This window comes from Musa acuminata, unplaced genomic scaffold (genome assembly GCF_036884655.1).
Source record: "Musa acuminata AAA Group cultivar baxijiao unplaced genomic scaffold, Cavendish_Baxijiao_AAA HiC_scaffold_1136, whole genome shotgun sequence".
Lineage (NCBI taxonomy): Eukaryota > Viridiplantae > Streptophyta > Magnoliopsida > Zingiberales > Musaceae > Musa > Musa acuminata.
In genome coordinates this window covers 5,472,501-5,480,000 of record NW_027021348.1, presented here as the reverse complement: position 1 = coordinate 5,480,000, position 7,500 = coordinate 5,472,501, and positions in this window count along the sequence as shown.

Genomic DNA, 7,500 nt, shown 5'->3' with positions numbered 1-7,500 from the left:
TGTCAGCCATCTCAGCACCCTGGAACCCCCCGGGTGGCACAGGGCTGGATGGGGCTTTCGTATAGCAGGGACGGTGCTGCCTCTCGCTTCGCTCGCTGTCCGCCGCTCGCCGCTCGCTCGCGCAGCCAAAAATGGCCAGTTTTGGCCCGTTTTTGGGCCGTTTTGGCCAGTTTTTGGCCTGTTCTTGCGTCGCGCGGTGACTGTCGTGAGCGGATCAAAATGTCAGCCATCTCAGCACCCTGGAACCCCCCGGGTGGCACAGGGCTGGATGGGGCTTTCGTATAGCAGGGACGGTGCTGCCTCTCGCTTCGCTCGCTGTTCGCCGCTCTGTAACGGACAAACTTCTAAACAAGATGTTGGATGTAATGCTTATGTCTGTCCGTTGCCTTTTGGCATGTTCATGCCTTGCACAGAATGTAAAGGGGCGGCCGAAGGCTTAATAGTCCCATTTTAGTTGGGTTGGTGGCCTCTTTAGGCTTGTAAATAAAGGTTGTGTCATGTGGACACGTTTGAGAGCTTTTCGGTCTGTAATGGACCATTTTACCCTTTGTTGTGCCACTATTCAGAGCTTGTAAAGTCTGTTTGTAATTTGCATTGTCTATGAAGTGTTTTTCGGACATGTTTGCTTGTGGATCCCGATTGAGGCGTTCTCTTTAACCCGTTCTCTCTTTTGTTGGTCCTAAGGGACAATGGGAGGCTTCGGGGAGGCTGACCTTTGCGGACGGACGCGCGAGGGTGCCGCACGCCTTAGGCAAAACCAGCTAAGGTCGTGACAGTGTGGTATCAGAGCGGGACAAGCACTCATAGAAACACTTGACATGCAAACGTGGGGGACCTAGCGGGGCTGCGTTGAGGGCAGTCAGCACACGCGCGACCGTTTGAGGGAAAACGGGCATGGAGATGTAGGGAAAAGAGTCGCTCAGAGGAGCGGGCATCTGAGATTGGCATTCAGAGGAATGGCCAACCCTTCGCGCAAGAGGCACCACGAGAACAGGCAAGCTTGGAAGAATTTGGAGCGCACAAAGGTTGGGATGGCTGAGTTTGAGCTACGGCTCAACGTTGACAACTTTACTTGATGGTGCTCAAGGCAAGCGAGGCGCTTGGCAAAGGACGAGACCATGCAAAGTGGAATGAGTTGCTCAGCGACCGAAAGAGTTGTGCAAAGCTCACAGAGGTGAGGGGAATTGCTAACTCGAAGAATTCGGTACTCATGCATGGGCTTGTATGCGGACGATGGATTGTTCGTGGCCATCCCAAGGCGGTCGAGACTCGGCGCCATGGAGCATTGAAACTTTCTCTTCGACATGCGAAGGATACGTCCGGAGGAGGCTGAAGTGTGCAACGAGTTCAGCATGTTGCTAGGCCTTGAGGGGTGCAGCGGTGGCTGTATTGACGTGGAGGCGCAATCTAGTAAGTGCGTTTGCAAGAGGCAGAACAATGCACAGTTTGTTTAGCAGATCGGAGTAGTCCAAGGGGATGGTGGTCTCCGAAACGAAGAGAGATGTTGCTCCAACGGGACAGTTATCCAGGAGGGATAAGTCTCAGCTCTCCAGAGGGAGAATCATGTGAGACGGACTTCACATGTTGAGGAGGAGTACCTCACAAACAACAACTCCACGAAGCTCGATGGACTGAGCAAGCGGCGAGGAGTCGTCGCATGATCTCGCTTGAGAGAATGCATTGGTGGATGCATTGCGAGATCAAGTGGGGGAGCGACCCAAAGCAACTCAAATGGAGGCACACTTGGAGTCGATATGGAGATCGGACTCAAGGGAGGGCTGACCCGTGGAATGGTGGGCGCGAGGGCCACCATCGACTCAATGCAAAAACGAGGAGCGGAGCAACTTGGGTGTAACTTGGCGAAGTACCCAAGCCGCATGAAGGGAGCCAGCATAGAAGTTGGAACATGGAGCAGAGGCACAGCGCTTTCCCTAGACAGAGGTCAAGGACATGAACTCTTGCAGAGGCAGGAGTAGAATCATGCTGTTCCTTGGGTCCTTCATTCTGACAGAGCGGACTCATCTTGCATGGTGCCAAAGACGAAGGGAGCTTCGGGGCACATGCACCTTATCTCGGAGGAGCATTCGATGGAGGAACTAAGGCGACTCAATTTGCGGAGGCGAAGTTGGGTACAGAAGGCCTTAGCACGGGGCAAGAGGACGCAGGGGCGGGTACTCTTGAAGAATATGCCACAGTGTTGCCATTCAAGTTGCTATGAAGGAAGCAGTGTGCAGCGGAGATTGTGCTGGTAGGGGCAGAGGCCCAGGATCCAGGCAATGGTGCACAAATTACAGCGAAGTCGGTGGACTTCGGGAGCTACTAGGTGACGGACTGTCCTAGAGCGGTGCTTCATCTAGGTGTGACCCAAGAGTGGGTGGATGAAGGTCGATTGCCAAAGGAGCGAACAAAATCGAAGGTGGAGGAGACCCTGCGATGTATTGGCAGAGGCCACACATGGAGGGTTCACAATTCGAGTTTATTCCACAAGGATCAGAATGCAATGGAGATGTCACCAGGAGGCGACATGGTGCAGCGGATCGTGGTGGAACAGTTCGTGGCAATGCGACACACACGATATGTCCCGTGAGGGATGAGATCATATGGAGGTATGATCGGGAGCTACTGGGAGCTCCGCTTTGGTGAACAACACGACGGCAAGAAGGGCTATGGATTCAAGGAGTGAAGGCCATGGTACCGCAGAGGCGGGTCTTCCGGGCGTGCACCGAATTTTGCATCGGATGAAAACCTTGGTCATCAGCATATGGGGGCTGGGTTCCACCAAGGGAAAAGTTCGAATGCAAGTACCAGTGAGTCCCATGAGAGGGACTTGATCATGCAGAGGTATGATCGAAGCAGCTGGAGAGTTGGACTGCTCCAGAGCTCATATTCGCTTAAGGGAGCCCGACAAGTCAGAGGACAAGGTCGAGTAAGCGAACGTTGCTACCAAGGAAGCTAAGGAGAACAGAATCGGTGCAAACCCTACAATGTGATGGCAGAGGCCATGCATGGGAGTTGCAGTCTGTCTTTCCATCGACCAAACAGACTGCTTGGAGAACACAGAGGTGTTGAAGCAGGAGGTCGAAAGGGGCGAGGAAGCGACGATGAGTCCAGAGGGACTTAGCTACCCAAAATCAAGCATCAGTTAGAATGGAGGTGGACTCAGAGGAGTGCCACGGAGACATCTCTACTGATTGTGAAGGAAAGGGATACAGAGGCGAAGCGACGGATAGTAGGGCCATGGGCATGGCAGCGCCATGGTATCGCAGAGGCGGGACTTCCATGCAAGTCATTGATCCCTTGCTCTCACGGAGGGAGAGCGCTTGGTCGTGAAAGGGGCCGAGGAGGTGGAGCATGCAGAGGCAATCTCCAAGTATCGAGACAAGGCTGAAGGGCAGAGGCCAAGAAACTTCGTAAGACCGGTGTCAACAAGTTTCTCATCAAGATAGCCGTAAGTGAAGGACTTCGGGTCATGCAAGAGTGCACGACCAAGGAACGAAGCAGGCAGTACGTGGTGCTGTACCTTTGCTACTCAGTGGAGTAGGCGGCAGGGTTGATGGAGAAGACGGTACAATCCCAGAGGCGACCTCATCTATCAGAGAATTACTCCAAGTTGGGGTGAAAACTTCCTGCATTCCAGAAGTTCAATGGCATTGAGAAGGTGAATCACAGTAGCTAACTCAACGCAAGGAGTGCAAACACTTCAAGTGCTTCAGAAGTGTGAGCAAAGAGCAGGCGAAGGCCAGTAACCAGCTCGATGCATGAAGTACAACCTCGAGGAGGCGGGCGAAGTCAAGTAACCTTTGCCTTCTCAACTCTTAAGAGAATGGGCGAAACCGAGTACCCCAGTTCTCTTATCTATCCAGCAGAGGAGCTCTGCACAAGTTCAAAGACCCTTCGAAGATAATGGAAGACAATAGTTGTCAAAATCCTCACCAACGGTGATCAGTGCTACTGAGAGTAGATTGTCCGCTTCATTTCCCAACGAAATGCCAATCGAAAGCGGAAGTGATGCGAACCTACTTGGATGTGACAACTAACTGAAAGAAGAGTCAATGAGCAGATTTTGTGGAGGAAGGACCCAAAACTTCAGAAGTTTGCGAGGCGATGCTCGTTAAAGCTCCAACAAGCATCCACCCAGTTCAAGCAGCATGTGGAAATTTTGAGAAACTGGCGCAGTAAGAATGGTCTTTTCCTTCATTTGGTGGATCCGCAGGAATCAACGAGGATCAATACAACTCAGCCAACCCCACACCAGAGTCAGAGTCATTGGCGAGTTGAAGCAGCATGGCGGATCAAAGGTTCGACTACTCAGAAACAGCAGCGGAGAGCAGCTGGGAGCCAGGAGGCGCATTGCAGCTGGAGCAGAAGATTGAAGACTCAACAAAGGCGAAGAGTTGCAGTGTTCACAAAGGCTTCGACGAGGACGTCGAAGGGATAAGTGGGGGAGAATGTAACGGACAAACTTCTAAACAAGATGTTGGATGTAATGCTTATGTCTGTCCGTTGCCTTTTGGCATGTTCATGCCTTGCACAGAATGTAAAGGGGCGGCCGAAGGCTTAATAGTCCCATTTTAGTTGGGTTGGTGGCCTCTTTAGGCTTGTAAATAAAGGTTGTGTCATGTGGACACGTTTGAGAGCTTTTCGGTCTGTAATGGACCATTTTACCCTTTGTTGTGCCACTATTCAGAGCTTGTAAAGTCTGTTTGTAATTTGCATTGTCTATGAAGTGTTTTTCGGACATGTTTGCTTGTGGATCCCGATTGAGGCGTTCTCTTTAACCCGTTCTCTCTTTTGTTGGTCCTAAGGGACAATGGGAGGCTTCGGGGAGGCTGACCTTTGCGGACGGACGCGCGAGGGTGCCGCACGCCTTAGGCAAAACCAGCTAAGGTCGTGACAGCTCGCCGCTCGCTCGCGCAGCCAAAAATGGCCAGTTTTGGCCCGTTTTGGCCAGTTTTTGGCCTGTTTTTGCGTTGCGCGGTGACCATCTTGAGCGGAGCAAAATGTCAGCCATCTCAGCACCCTGGAACCCCCCGGGTGGCACAGGGCTGGATGGGGCTTTCGTATAGCAGGGACGGTGATGCCTCTCGCTTCGCTCGCTGTCCGCCGCTCGCTGCTCGCTCGCGCAGCCAAAAATGGCCAGTTTTGGCCCGTTTTTGGGCCGTTTTGGCCTGTTTTTGGGCTGTTCTTGCGTCGCGCGGTGACCGTCGTGAGCGGAGCAAAATGTCAGCCATCTCAGCACCCTGGAACCCCCCGGGTGGCACAGGGCTGGATGGGGCTTTCGTATAGCAGGGACGGTGCTGCCTCTCGCTTCGCTCGCTGTCCGCCGCTCGCCGCTCGCTCGCGCAGCCAAAAATGGCCAGTTTTGTCCCGTTTTTGGGCCGTTTTGGCCTGTTTTTGGGCTGTTCTTGCGTCGCGCGGTGACCGTCGTGAGCGGAGCAAAATGTCAGCCATCTCAGCACCCTGGAACCCCCCGGGTGGCACAGGGCTGGATGGGGCTTTCGTATAGCAGGGACGGTGCTGCCTCTCGCTTCGCTCGCTGTCCGCCGCTCGCCGCTCGCTCGCGCAGCCAAAAATGGCCAGTTTTGGCCCGTTTTTGGGCCGTTTTGGCCAGTTTTTGGCCTGTTCTTGCGTCGCGCGGTGACCGTCGTGAGCGGAGCAAAATGTCAGCCATCTCAGCACCCTGGAACCCCCCGGGTGGCACAGGGCTGGATGGGGCTTTCGTATAGCAGGGACGGTGCTGCCTCTCGCTTCGCTCGCTGTTCGCCGCTCGCCGCTCGCTCGCGCAGCCAAAAATGGCCAGTTTTGGCCCGTTTTGGCCAGTTTTTGGCCTGTTTTTGCGTTGCGCGGTGACCATCTTGAGCGGAGCAAAATGTCAGCCATCTCAGCACCCTGGAACCCCCCGGGTGGCACAGGGCTGGATGGGGCTTTCGTATAGCAGGGACGGTGATGCCTCTCGCTTCGCTCGCTGTCCGCCGCTCGCTGCTCGCTCGCGCAGCCAAAAATGGCCAGTTTTGGCCCGTTTTTGGGCCGTTTTGGCCTGTTTTTGGGCTGTTCTTGCGTCGCGCGGTGACCGTCGTGAGCGGAGCAAAATGTCAGCCATCTCAGCACCCTGGAACCCCCCGGGTGGCACAGGGCTGGATGGGGCTTTCGTATAGCAGGGACGGTGCTGCCTCTCGCTTAGCTCGCTGTCCGCCGCTCGCCGCTCGCTCGCGCAGCCAAAAATGGCCAGTTTTGTCCCGTTTTTGGGCCGTTTTGGCCTGTTTTTGGGCTGTTCTTGCGTCGCGCGGTGACCGTCGTGAGCGGAGCAAAATGTCAGCCATCTCAGCACCCTGGAACCCCCCGGGTGGCACAGGGCTGGATGGGGCTTTCGTATAGCAGGGATGGTGCTGCCTCTCGCTTCGCTCGTTGTCCGCCGCTCGCCGCTCGCTCGCGCAGCCAAAAATGGCCAGTTTTGGCCCGTTTTTGGGCCGTTTTGGCCAGTTTTTGGCCTGTTCTTGCGTCGCGCGGTGACCGTCGTGAGCGGAGCAAAATGTCAGCCATCTCAGCACCCTGGAACCCCCTGGGTGGCACAGGGCTGGATGGGGCTTTCGTATAGCAGGGACGGTGCTGCCTCTCGCTTCGCTCGCTGTCCGCCGCTCGCCGCTCGCTCGCGCAGCCAAAAATGGCCAGTTTTGGCCCGTTTTGGCCAGTTTTTGGCCTGTTTTTGCGTTGCGCGGTGACCATCTTGAGCGGAGCAAAATGTCAGCCATCTCAGCACCCTGGAACCCCCCGGGTGGCACAGGGCTGGATGGGGCTTTCATATAGCAGGGACGGTGATGCCTCTCGCTTCGCTCGCTGTCCGCCGCTCGCTGCTCGCTCGCGCAGCCAAAAATGGCCAGTTTTGGCCCGTTTTTGGGCAGTTTTGGCCAGTTTTTGGCCTGTTCTTGCGTTGCACGGTGACCGTCGTGAGCGGAGCAAAATGACAGCCATCTCAGCACCCTGGAACCCCCCGGGTGGCACAGGGCTGGATGGGGCTTTCGTATAGCAGGGACGGTGCTGCCTCTCGCTTCGCTCGCTGTCCGCCGCTCGCCGCTCGCTCGCGCAGCCAAAAATGGCCAGTTTTGGCCCGTTTTTGGGCCGGTTTGGCCAGTTTTTGGCCTGTTCTTGCGTCGCGCGGTGACCGTCGTGAGCGGAGCAAAATGTCAGCCATCTCAGCACCCTGGAACCCCCCGGGTGGCACAGGGCTGGATGGGGCTTTCGTATAGCAGGGACGGTGCTGCCTCTCGCTTCGCTCGCTGTTCGCCGCTCGCTCGCGCAGCCAAAAATGGCCAGTTTTGGCCCGTTTTTGGGCCGTTTTGGCCAGTTTTTGGCCTGTTCTTGCGTTGCGCGGTGACCGTCGTGAGCGGAGCAAAATGTCAGCCATCTCAGCACCCTGGAACCCCCCGGGTGGCACAGGGCTGGATGGGGCTTTCGTATAGCAGGGACTGTGCTGCCTCTCGCTTTGCTTGCTGTCCGTCGCTC